The 12,234-nt window shown below is 40.4% G+C and overlaps 2 protein-coding genes across 9 annotated transcripts in view; one reads left to right on the top strand and one right to left on the bottom strand.

The window, feature by feature from the left end:
* SLC31A2 (solute carrier family 31 member 2) overlaps window positions 1-12,234 on the bottom strand; it is a 766,698-nt gene that overhangs the window by 30,048 nt on the left and 724,416 nt on the right. The gene's annotated exons all lie outside the window — the stretch shown is intronic.
* Window positions 1-12,234, top strand: part of EHMT1 (euchromatic histone lysine methyltransferase 1) — a 139,140-nt gene that overhangs the window by 47,800 nt on the left and 79,106 nt on the right. For 3 of the 8 annotated variants that reach the window (XM_081896307.1, XM_081896306.1, XM_081896308.1), the window contains exon 2: window positions 11,200-11,294. The exons of the other annotated variants lie outside the window; for them this stretch is intronic. The gene's annotated coding sequence lies outside the window, so the exon portion shown is untranslated. The remainder of the gene's footprint in view (window positions 1-11,199; window positions 11,295-12,234) is intronic. 8 annotated transcript variants of the gene reach the window in all.

The raw sequence follows: 12,234 nt of genomic DNA, 5'->3' as shown, positions 1-12,234 counted from the left end.
CACCCTCCATATTCTCCTGATCTCGCCCCACCGGATTTCCCCACCGACTTGGGGAGTCGGAAGAGACCCTCAGTGTCATTAGTCCAATCCCCTGCAATGCAGGAATCTCAGCTATATCATGCATGACATTTGGCCATCAAGCCTCTGCTTAAAAACCTCCAAGGAAGGAGAGTTCACCACCTCTTGTGGGAGTCTCTTCCACTGTTAAACAACTCTTACTGTCAGAAAGCTCTTCCTGGTGTTTAGTTGAAATTTACTTTCTTGTAACTTGACTAGGGCTGGGCAATATCTTGATTTATAGTCCAAAACCGGTTTGAACTCTATATTATGATGTCAGTTTCGTAATTTTTGACCTGGCAATATATCATGAAATGTGTGTGTGTGTGTTTGCATGCATTGCGAAAACCACAATGCAGGAAAAACTGAAGCCAGCCAATACCTCTACATAGCTCCATCTTTATTTCAGACATCATGAGGTACTTCTGTTGATGTAGCCTAGAATAGCATTTCTTTTTGCTGCTGCATCACATTGCTGACTGATGTTATGTTTGTGGTTTACTAAGACCCTGGATCATTTTAACATTAGGCACAGGTATGCTTCCTAAGTCTAGAACCTGAGATTTGTCCCTGTTGAATTACATTCTGTAGCCAGTAAACCAATCTATGCTTTTGAGGGAAACATTTCCACACACACTTCATTTATATTCTTGCCTTGTTTAATGGTTTCATGATCTGTCCATATGATCCACAAGTCTATCTTTATAATCTTTTATAAATAATTTTTTATTAAATTTTACAATTTTATCATCATCACAATCATTATTTCAAAAACAAAATACTTTATAAATCCTCTGCCCCCCCCCCGTGACTTCCTTCAACTTCCTTTTCTGGTTTTTTTGGCATATTATCTCACCCTGCTGATTGGTTAATTCTTACTCTTCTTCACCTATCATTTTAACATCTTATTTCTATTTCTGCATTTTGTAAATTGCAAGTGTTTAATCAAACCCTGCAAGTGAGTCCATTTCTTCCCATTGATTCTGTATATAAAAGATAAATTGTTCCCATTCCTTCTTAAAATCTCTATTGTCTTTATCTCGAAGTCTTTCCGTTAGTTTAGCCATTTCAGCATATTCCATCAGTTTTCCTTGCCATTCTTTAGTTGGTATTTCATTGCTTTCCCATCTTTGTGCTAGCAATATCTTAGCTGCAGTTGTAGCATACATGAACAGTTACTTTCTTCTCTTTCGGCAAATCTTGACCTGAAATAAAGCTTCTGGATTTTTCACAAAAGTTATCGTCAATTCATCGTAAATCATTTCCCAATATTTTTAAATTCATTTACAATTCCACCACATATGAAAGAATGTACCCTCTTTTCCCTTACATTTCCAACACTTTTTGGAACCTGTTTTAAACATTTTTTTGCCATCTTTGCAGATGTAATATACCATCTATACATCATTTTCATTTAATTCTCTTTTAGCAGTATACAGTCAGTAAATTTTAAGTTCACTTTCCATAACTTTTCCCAGTCTTACATTTGTATATTGTGTCCAATATCTTGTGCCCACTTAATCATTACACTTTTCACCTCCTCATCTTTGTTTTCCCATTCTAATAAGAAATTATACATTTCCTTTAGAAGTTTGGTATTCTCATCTATAATTTATCTTTGGAATCTAGATATGGTGTAACTAAACCCTTTCTTATTGTCTTCTTTAAAAACCTCGTTTATTTTACGATATTGCAACCAGTCATAAACATAATCTTTTATATCACTAAACTCCTTAAGCTTTTATTTCCCTTCTCTCTCTTCTAGTAGATCCCTGTATGTGGGCCATTCTCTTTCCATATTTATTTTTTGAATTGAGATTACTTCTAATAGAGACACCCACCATGTAGTCTTTTGTTCTAATAGGTCTTTGTATTTTCCCCATACCTTTAAAAGTGACTTCCTAATTATAGGATTGTAAAACGCTTTATGAACCTTCCCTTTATTATACCATAAATACACATGGCATCCAAATCTGTTATCATGTCCTTCCAGATCTAACAAATCTGTATTCTCTAATTTCATCCAATCCCGGATCCAAGTAATACAGGACGCTTCATAATAACATTTAAAATCTGGAAGGGAGAATTCTCTTCTATCTTTATTGTCTGTAAGTATTTTGTATTTTATCCTTAGTTTCTTCCCTTTCCAGATGAATTTTAGGATAGCTTTTTGCCATTTTTGAAAGCATATTGTACAACTTAGAAACGGTATTGTCTGGAATAAAAACATTGTTGGCAATACGTTCATCTTTATTGCCGTAATTCTACCTATCTTTATAATTTTGAGCCTCTTGTCATCCAGCAAGGGAGACATGTGGTTTTTTTAAAATTGTCAACCAGAAGAATTTAAAAGAGCTATGTTAAATACCCTTTGGAATGGAAAATAACTTTAGCATAAGTAAACTGTCCTTGAATATGATTTTTTTTTTTCTTAGCTGGTTGCTGGTCCTGGCCTAGGACTGTACCTTCAGATGCATTTGATGTTTGTAATGCTTTTCATGAAATGAGCTTTATTACTGATGACTGTTGTAGAAAATTTGATTTGGTCATATTTAAAAGTCCATTCTCAATGCCTTCCAACAGACAAATTATTTCTTTTTGCAGAACTGAATGGAGAGTGTTGAATAACCACAATTAGAAATAATGCATTTACTGTTAATTGCACAGTTAAAAGGTGTAACTGGTTATCTTTATGCTACTTTCCATTGGTTTTGCCAGCATTGTGTGAGCTGCACAAGTATAGAAGAAAAGATACATTTCAGCGTATAACAAATAATGCTCGTAACTTTTTTAAAAAAGTTTCTAATCTAGTTTCTTAGCTGCTTATGTGGGGCTTGTGAACACATGCACACACACACACAGTGGTACCTCGGGTTACATACGCTTCAGGTTACATACGCTTCAGGTTACAGACTGCCCTAACCCAGAAATAGTGCTTCAGGTTAAGAATTTTGCTTCAGGATGAGAACAGAAATCGTGCTCCAGTGGCGCGGCAGCAGCAGGAGGCCCCATTAGTTAAAGTGGTGCTTCAGGTTAAGAACAGTTTCAGGTTAAGAACGGACCTTCAGAATGAATTAAGTTCTTATATATATATATATATATATAGAGGTAATGGATTGTGAAACCTCTAAAGAAAGCAGGAGGGCACTTAGTAGAAATTGTAGTGAGCACGATCACACGGTTCTGTGTAATGCCTTGCTCCTGCCTATGACTACCAAGCAGTTTCAAATTCACCTTTTCTTGGCAAAGAGCATGGATCACTGCCACAGAAGTGTAAACATGGCCATTGGTATTTAATTATCAATAAAATCTTGTGTAGGCCACCTTTTGAGGCATAGCTTGCTCATGGTTGATTGTTGTTTAGTTGTTCAGTTGTGACTGACTTTTCGTGACCCCGTGGACCAGAGCACGCCAGGCCCTCCTGTCTTTCACAGCCTCCTGCAGTTTGGTCAAACTCATGTTAGTAGCTTCAAGAACACTGTTCAACCATCTCATCCTCTGTCGTCCCCTTCGCCTTGTGCCCTCAATCCTTCCCAACATCAGGGTCTTTCCCAGGGAGTCTTCTCTTCTCATGAGGTGGGCAAAGTATTGGAGCCTCAGCTTCAGGATCTGTCCTTCCAGGGAGCACTCAGGGCTGATTTCCTTCAGAATGGAGAGGTTTGATCTTCTTGCAGTCCATGGGACTCTCAAGAGTCTCTTCCAGCACCATAATTCAAAAGCATCAATTCTTCGGCGATCAGCCTTCTTTATGGTCCAACTCTCACTTCTATATATCACTACTGGGAAAACCATAGCTTTCAACAATATATCTTGGAAATTTATGAAAAAAACCATAAAGTTAATGGGATTAGGAGAAACTTTTAGCAGAAGCGTAGAAGCATTTTTCAAAATCAGAAAGAAAAACTGATCATAAACAACGAAATATCTGACAGCTTCAATATAAAGAAAGGAACTAGACACGGCTGTCCATTATCCCCATTGCTATTTATTGTAGTCCTGGAAATATTGGCAATGATAATTAGAGAAGATAAGAAATTAGAGAAGATTAGAGATAATTTTGGGGGAGAATTTACACAATTAAACTGAATGTGCTGCCCAAAATGTTGTTCCTATTTCAGGTGATTCCATTGATAGGCAGGGCAGGATGCTTCAAAGAATGGAAGACACTTTTCAAATTACATCTGGCAGGGCAAAAAGCCCAGAATAAAGCATAAGTTACTTATAGACATTAAAGAAAGAGGAGCCTTTGTCCTACCAGATTTGAAGATCTATTACGAGGCATCATGTCTATGCTGGTTAAAAGAATGGTTTTTTAAAAACTATTTAATAAGGAAAACACTATACACAGTATGGGATAAATACAAAGGCCCATTGGAACAGAAAACTCCCTGGTGGCTTTCACCGTTAGAAGTCATTTCGGTAAAGAAAAAAGCATTAAAAAAAAGGGCAACCTACAAAGAATTATTGAAAGAGGAGGCAAATCAATTGACGTTAAAGAAATTTGAAGAAATTAGGCATTATATGATAGACTGGTTGCAATATCATCAATTGAATGAAACCTTTAAATTAGATAAGAAAAATTCAACAGAAAATTCAAAGCTAGAAAAAGAATTAATTTAATACAAAATAAAAGCAAAGTGTTATCCAAAATGTATAGATTATTATTTGATTTGGAAGTAAAGGATGAAGAGGTAAAATAAGTCATGATTAAATGGACAAAAGACTTTGGGCATACGATACAGATGGATGCATGGGGAAAATTGTGGACCAGAGATTTAAAATTTACGGCGTGCTACACACTAAAAGAAAATGTTATGAAGATGTTTTACAGGTGGAATTTAACACCTCGTAAACTAGCAAAGTTGTACAAAACAAACTCAAATAAATGTTGGAGGTGTAAGTAGGTAGAAGGAACACTTACATATGTGGTGGGGATGTAAGAAAATTAGAAACTTTTGGGATAGTATTTATGAAGAATTGAAAAAAATGTTCAGACGAACCTTTGTCAAAAAGCCCGAAGCATTTCTCTTGGGTTTATTACAGTATCATCAGATATCCCAAGCGATAAAAGGAGGATATTTTTATATGCCACTACAGCGGCAAGAATGCTTATTGCCAGAAAATGGAAAGGCGAAGAGATTCCAACAAAGGAAGAGTGGCAAATAAAGCTATTTGAATGCATTGAGCTGGCCAAAATGACAGAAATAATTAGGAACCGAACAACCCAAAAGTTCAGTAAAGAATGGGAGTGTTATAAAAATTACCTAGAAAAAAATTGTTCTCAAACAAAACCCTTACTTTGCTTTGATTAACGTTTGCAAAAGACAAAACAGTTATAATTGAATAACCTATAATTAATTGAATAACTTAATACCAAGAAATGAAAAACATCTAAAGAAGGCAGTTAAGGAAAGAAAAGAATAACTCAAATTGAGGTGGTGGACGGAAGTCAACACAAAGAACTAGAGTGGTTAGGTTTGATAATTCAGAATAGTAATCATGGGTTATTGATGGTGGGAAAGATATTTAGTTGTTACGTATTTTTATGTATTTGTTTATTCTTAGTTTTAGTTTGAATTTTGGATGGCATTTTTCTGCGTATGTATGTAAAGCAAAATTCAGTAAAAAATATTAAAAGAAAGAAAGAAATGTAAAGTAGCTACAAATCCAAAGAAACCGTTTGGCATTATTTTTAACCTCCCTTGCAAGCCTGAGCTGATTCTGAGCTTTGACCAACCTGGTTTTCTCCATGTAGCTGTGTATGCTGGAACTGGAAGTATATAGCAGACACTCACAGTAAGGTTACTGTTATTTCTCTATCCTACAGTTTTTACCCATATACAGTGGTACCTCGGGTTACAGTCGCTTCAGGTTACAGACACTTCAGGTTCCAGACTCCACTAACCCAGAAATAGTACCTCGAGTTAAGAACTTTACCTCAGGATGAGAACAGAAATCACGCGGCAGCAGTGGGAGGCCCCATTAGCTAAAGTGGTTCCTCAGGTTAAGAACAGTTTCAGGTTAAGAACGGAGCTCAAGAACGAATTAAGTTCTTAACCCGAGGTACCACTGTACTCTCAATCTGCCTTCCACACTCCAAGTGTGGATTTCTCCACAAGTGTACACATTATTTACATATAATTCTTCTACTTCTCCCTTCCTACTTGACCTATTCCTTTTAAGCAGATTGTACCCCTCAGTTTCTACATTCTAGTCATGAGTTTCAGTAATGCTTATTTGGTCATTTTTTCCACCATGTATTAAGAGGTCACGTTTTTGCTTGCTTATTTATTATATTCTGTGCATTTGTGTAGAAGAGGCAACTGAAATGCACACTGCTGCCTCTGTCCCCCTCCATCACCACTTGATGCAGCAACACTTGAGGGTGAGGAAACTGGACTCAGAATTGGGAGTCACTGCACACATGATGGGAATTGTTAACACCAACTTGGTGCAGCCATTTTATCTATCTTCAACTCAGTTGTTGTTGTTTAGTCGTGTCTGACTCTTCGTGACCCCATGGACCAGAGCACGCCAGGCATTCCTGTCTTCCACTGCCTCCCGCAGTTTGGTCAAACTCATGATGGTAGCTTCAAGAACACTATCCAACAATCTCGTCCTCTGCCGTCCCCTTCTCCTTGTGCCCTCCATCTTTCCCAACATCAGGGTCTTTTCCAGGGAGTCTTCTCTTCTCATGAGGTGGCCAAAGTATTGTAGCCTCAGCTTCAGGATCTGTTCTTCCAGTGAGCACTCAGGGCTGATTTTCAACTCTGATCTTCAACTCTTTTAATGTGATTACTGATCTGCCTTTCCTCATTTATCCTTATAATGGTGCCCTCTGAGATGTGAATAGTACTGTACTGGAGAACGAAAGAGATCTTGCAGAGAGTTCTTTTTTTTTCTTGCAGAAGATACCTTGTTCCTTCTGCCTGAAATGTGGATGTTCTGCTACTGAGCTGTGGCTTTCCTCAGTGGTCAGGGTCAGGGAGTTGCAGCCCAACAGCATATTTGGAACCCAAGGTTGCAGAACTCTTGTGTTAGGGCAAGGGATATAACTCAGTGGTGGATTCCATGTTTTGTTAGCAAAAAGTTCCAGGTTTGGTCCCTGACATCTTCAGTTATAAGGATTGGGCAACAGATGATGTAAAAGACTTCTGTTTGCCTAAGACCATGCAGTGGTCCAGTGACCATTCAGTGAGGTTATGTAAATATTAGCACCTGGAAATGCTGTGAAATTTATTCCCCCCCCCATGTTTCAAGTTGTTTTTCTTTACTTTGCTGCACATGTCAGAGAGGTGGCAAGGTTGTCTTCACCCAATGCATGTTACCCTATTCATTTCCTTGAGAGCCAGTGTGGTGTAGTGGTTAAGAGCGGTAGTCTCGTAATCTGGAGAACCGGGTTCGAGTCTCCGCTCCTCCACATGCAGCTGCTGGGTGACCTTGGGCCAGTCACACTTCTTTGAAGTCTCTCAGCCCCACTCACCTCACAGAGTGTTTGTTGTGGGGGAGGAAGGGAAAGGAGATTGCTAGCCGCTTTGAGACTCCTTAAAGGGAGTGAAAGGCGGGATATCAAATCCAAACTCTTCTTCTTCAAATCCAAACTTCTATTTGCTGAAGCTGGCACCTGTGCAGGTATACTGGCTGCCTGAAATCTACTTACCTCAGCTGCACTGCAGCTTCCATTTTCTAAGTGTATGGATATTGATTTGAGGGAGAGTGCATGAAAGAGGAATCCTGAAGAAGCTTATGGGAGACAGGTAGATAACGGCTAACATCATGCTTAAAACAGCCTAAAACACCAAAGGTTGGGAGGTAGCACAAATGGTAACACAACTTCTAAGGAGATGATTGTGGGCTAGACAGACCAATAGTCTGACCTGTTGTAAAGGCAAACAGCTCTGTGACTAGACTTAGTGCTTTTCAAACCTGGGTCCTCAGCTGTCGGACTACATCACCCATCTTCCCTAGCTAGCAGGACCAGTGGTCAGGGATGATGATGGAAATTGTAGCCCAACAACCGCTGGGGACCCAGGTTTGAGAAACCCTGGTCTAGATCATAGAATCACAGTGGATCATTTCCTCATGGTTGTCTTGTGCAGCACACAGCACACCCTGTAAATTAAACCAGCCGGGTAGGTGTCTCCATGTTACCTGCTTCCTGGTCCGTTTGAGCACATTCTGTTAAAAAGCCAAGAGCCTCCAGGAGTCCTATAGAGGATGAGGGTTTTAGGACCTGCTGCTATGGAAAATTTCCTTTTTACTCCAAGCTCTTACTGTCTGTCCATCCTTCTTGTGTCCAACAAGGGCCCTTGTGCATGACCTCTTGGGTGTTCTGCTGATGCCAGTTCTGTTTGGTTTTTTAAAAAAGCAAAAGCTGGTTCCTTGGTGTGACAAGCTTTTGAATTTAATGTCTTGTGGAAGAGCAGGGCTGGCCAGGTGTGGTGTTGACTGTCTACCTGGGGATGCAAGAAGCTACCTTACACAGAGTCAGACCGTGGTTCCAGCAAGCAAATTACATGGGTAGGCACTCTCCAGGGTTTCAAACAGGGAATCTTTCCCAGTCCTACCTGGAAAGGCCAGTGACTGAATCTGGGACCTTCTACATTCAAAGTATTTGCTCTGCCAGTGAGCTATGGTCCTTAACACAAAAGAGCTAGGAGCATAGTGTTATAGCTCTGTATAGTCAGCACTGACTCGCAGTGACTCTTCTTCGGGGTTTCAAAGAGGGAAACGCCAGGGAATTTAATCTTTGCATGCCAAGCAGATGCTCTACCCTTGAACTGTTCCTCTTCCTGTACAGCTACTCCCCTCTCTTTCTTAGTGTGTGCTTCTTTGAACACAGCTCTTGGGTTCTGTGATGGAAGAAAGGCAAGATATAAAAGTAAAAAAACCAAGCTGATAAAACAAGCATTTGCCTGTTTCTAGAAATCAACCCCCAAAAACATTTGAAGTAGGGTTTTTTTTGGGGGGAGGAATATATCCCGGAGTCTTCAAAGATGCGGTGTTAAGTAAGTTCGAGAATTCCTTCCCTTTTTAAGAGTCACCTGGGGGCTTTAGCAAGCTTTTGTTTTTTAACCCTGTATTGAAGAGCTTATGTGTGTGTGTGTGACACACGCTAGCAATTTTGAAATTTCATTTGTACAGATTTGGTTGCCGCTAATCACTGTGTTGGAATTGCTTTAAGAGGGTGGCAGATTCACTGTGCCTAACAGTCTCCAGAACATACGATAATCTGGTAAATCCCTCTGATCTAACTGCACAGTATATGCCTGCACGAATGTGCTTTTAAAAAAAGAAAAAGAAATCGTTTGCACAAACTATACATGCCCTGGAAATTTGCTGCTTTGGGGTGTCCTCAACCTTCTCCTATTGCAGACAGTACTGCTGATGTCCAAATTATTAATGCCCAGAAAGAGGAACCAGAGTGGTGCTAAGAGGGAATTAAATGGGAAAACCACCCCCCTAAAATGCACATTCCTGTATCTTTTTTCATTTTTGAGAGGATCTGTGCTTTCCTCCCTTCCTTTTGGTTTGGGGCTTTAGTTTAAGGTAATACTTGGTAGGCAGGTGGGTTACCTGAGCCCAGAGGAGATGGCTCTTGGCTACCTTGTGGGGCTTTTTTTGCACCATTCATATTGGGGATGCCTTCTTTTGTTTGCTTGTGCCTCTTGCAGACATGTGTGTGGGCTTGCATTTGAAGATGGAAGTAGCTGTTTTGCTGGAATTTAGCAACTCCATTTGTTGAAGGGAAATAACACATAGGCAACCCTTTCTTCCTCTCTCTACTCCCCCCTACGCCCCAAAAGAAACCCCCCACTGGAAGGCATCAGAGAGGATTGGCATTCAGTCACAAAGGAAAATGCCACCTGGAAATCTTGCTTCCCATTTCAAGGGCAGCTCCTGCAGGACATGTTTTCTACTGGGCTGGATTCTTGCATTCCTTTTCTTCCTTTTTTAAGAGCCCAAATAGCTTTAGAGACCTGAAAACGTGGAACCCGCCCTGTTGTTTCTTAGCTGGCTTTTTTATTTTTATAAAAAACAAAGAAACCAGCAACTCAGACCAGGATCTTCTCTACTTTTTCAGAGAGAGGTCCCTTTCTAAACTGGGCCGGGGGTGTTGAACAGAGAGAGAGAGAGAGAGGCTCTCCACACGTTGCAAACACTAGCTGCTTCTTCTGGCAAAGAAAGAAAGAGAAGGGGGAAAAATGGCAGGTCGTCGTATGTCTGTAAACAATGCAGTTATGAAATGGCAGTCCTCAGCTGAGCCGGAGCATGCTCACAAAGCAGCCTGTAGGGGGAGGTGATCTGAGAGGAGATGATCTAATTCAGAGCAATTTTGGGGATTGAAGGGAAAGGCCCGGCTCCATCCCCCATGACAGAGCAGAAACGAGACTTCTGGGAGTAGGGCCTTGTAGGCTGTGTCTGGGAGCTTGTAAATGGGTCTGCTGCTCTTCCTGGGGTCTTGGCTACTGGGTGGTGAAGATGCCTTGTTTTCTGCTTGGGTTTTGTTTGCTTGTTTTTAAATGCTTTTCCAAAAGGGACCAAGTCTTAGCTGATGACTTTATCTGGGCTTAGTGGGGATATAGACCTTTGGGTGTAGTTCCTTCCTCTTAGTCCTCCCCCTCCTCACAGCTTCTCTCTCTCTGTTCCTCATGCTGAAACCCTCCCCATCCCCCCTTTAGCTAGAGTGCCTGGTTTACTTTGGCCTTTTCCTCCTACTGGCTGAGTCTCATTTTGTACATTTTTTTGCACTCCTTGGTGGGGAGGCCTTGCATACTCCATTTCACAAGCACATGTTTGGGGGCAATGGGGATGGGCACCCATGATTGTGTTTTATTTCATACCTGTCTGAATTCTCTCCATCTAATCTTCTGAAATTTAGAATCAGCCGGGTACAGGGGAAGGAAAGGAGAAGGGCAGTTCTGATTATTTGGGGGTGAAGAGGGGCAACCTTTATTCAAAATGGTAACTTCTGGGAAGTGAATACTCTGTGTGTGTGTGTTCTCTATCTGACATCTATCTCTCTATCTTGCTATATATTCTCATATTCATTATTTGTGTTTCTATGGGCCAACAATCCTAGTTGGGTTTGCATTGCCTCTTCTCTCCCTTTATAACGCTTTGTTCTTGTTACTCTTGTAGGTCTTCTAGTGGCCTGAGGCTTTCGAAATGGACTGTTTCCTGCCATCAAGAAGGGACTAGTTTGCGAGACAGATCCTAAGCATGTTTACCCTTAAGTAAGTCCCATTTTATATCCTTGAGACTTACTTTCAGGTAAGTGTGCTTAGGATAGCACCTTAAATGCTCTTCTTTCATCTCCCTCCTTCCTTCCTGATGTGTCTTTCGCCTACACTTAGGGTTATGAGACCAGAGGTTCAGGATAATACTGCAGTATTTTTTTGCGGGGGAGGGTAGCAGTGACAGCCTGAGCAAAGAGACAGTCTCCCTACTGTGTGTTTGGGCATGGAGTTCTGCATTGACCCTTGCAATTAATGCTTAATAGCTCAAAGGGCCTCTGTGATTCCTTTCCTTTTATGTGTGTGAATGTGGGAGGGGGGGTTTAATAGCTGTGCTAGACAAGAGGTATTGTCTTGGTGAGCTGGACTTATGAAATGGTTTTGAATATTAAAAGGCACACCTGAGAACAATAGGGAGGGAGATTTCTTTGTTTGATTTCTGTGGGCCCCATGCTGCAAAGGGCCTCAACCTGCAAAGAGGCAGTGGGGGAAAATGATGATGCACACCAACGACCTTCCTTTTTTTTTTTTTGCATCCTCCATTTTTTGGGGTCTTATTCAGGAATGTGCAGCATCATTTATGGGCATCTTCGGTGTGCTTGGGCTATCAAAAATCACGCCTATAAAATGCTTTTCTCTGGAATTGCACCTGCATTTTAATTATTTTAAAAAATAAATCAGTAAAATTAATACTGGTTAATAATTGGCAGCGAAAACACTTTGCTTCCTTGTTTCCTTTCCTGCCCTGCCAGTGTTAAGGAGGCCAGTTAAATAATAATCACCAAGGTATAAAGGATGCTGCATGGTTTTAATCTCTAGTTGTTGGGAGTTGCATTATTTTATTTATTATTAAGGGCTTTCGGCTATCAGTTTTGCCTCCTATACATATTGCATGCTTAGGCTGTTTTTCCACAGTACGTGAATAGTTTCTTTGGCGAAA

The sequence above is a fragment of the Podarcis melisellensis genome (assembly GCF_964234715.1).
Source record: "Podarcis melisellensis genome assembly, chromosome: Z".
Lineage (NCBI taxonomy): Eukaryota > Metazoa > Chordata > Lepidosauria > Squamata > Lacertidae > Podarcis > Podarcis melisellensis.
Note: the sequence above shows the minus strand (reverse complement) of the source record. Positions and strands in the feature narration are given on the sequence as shown.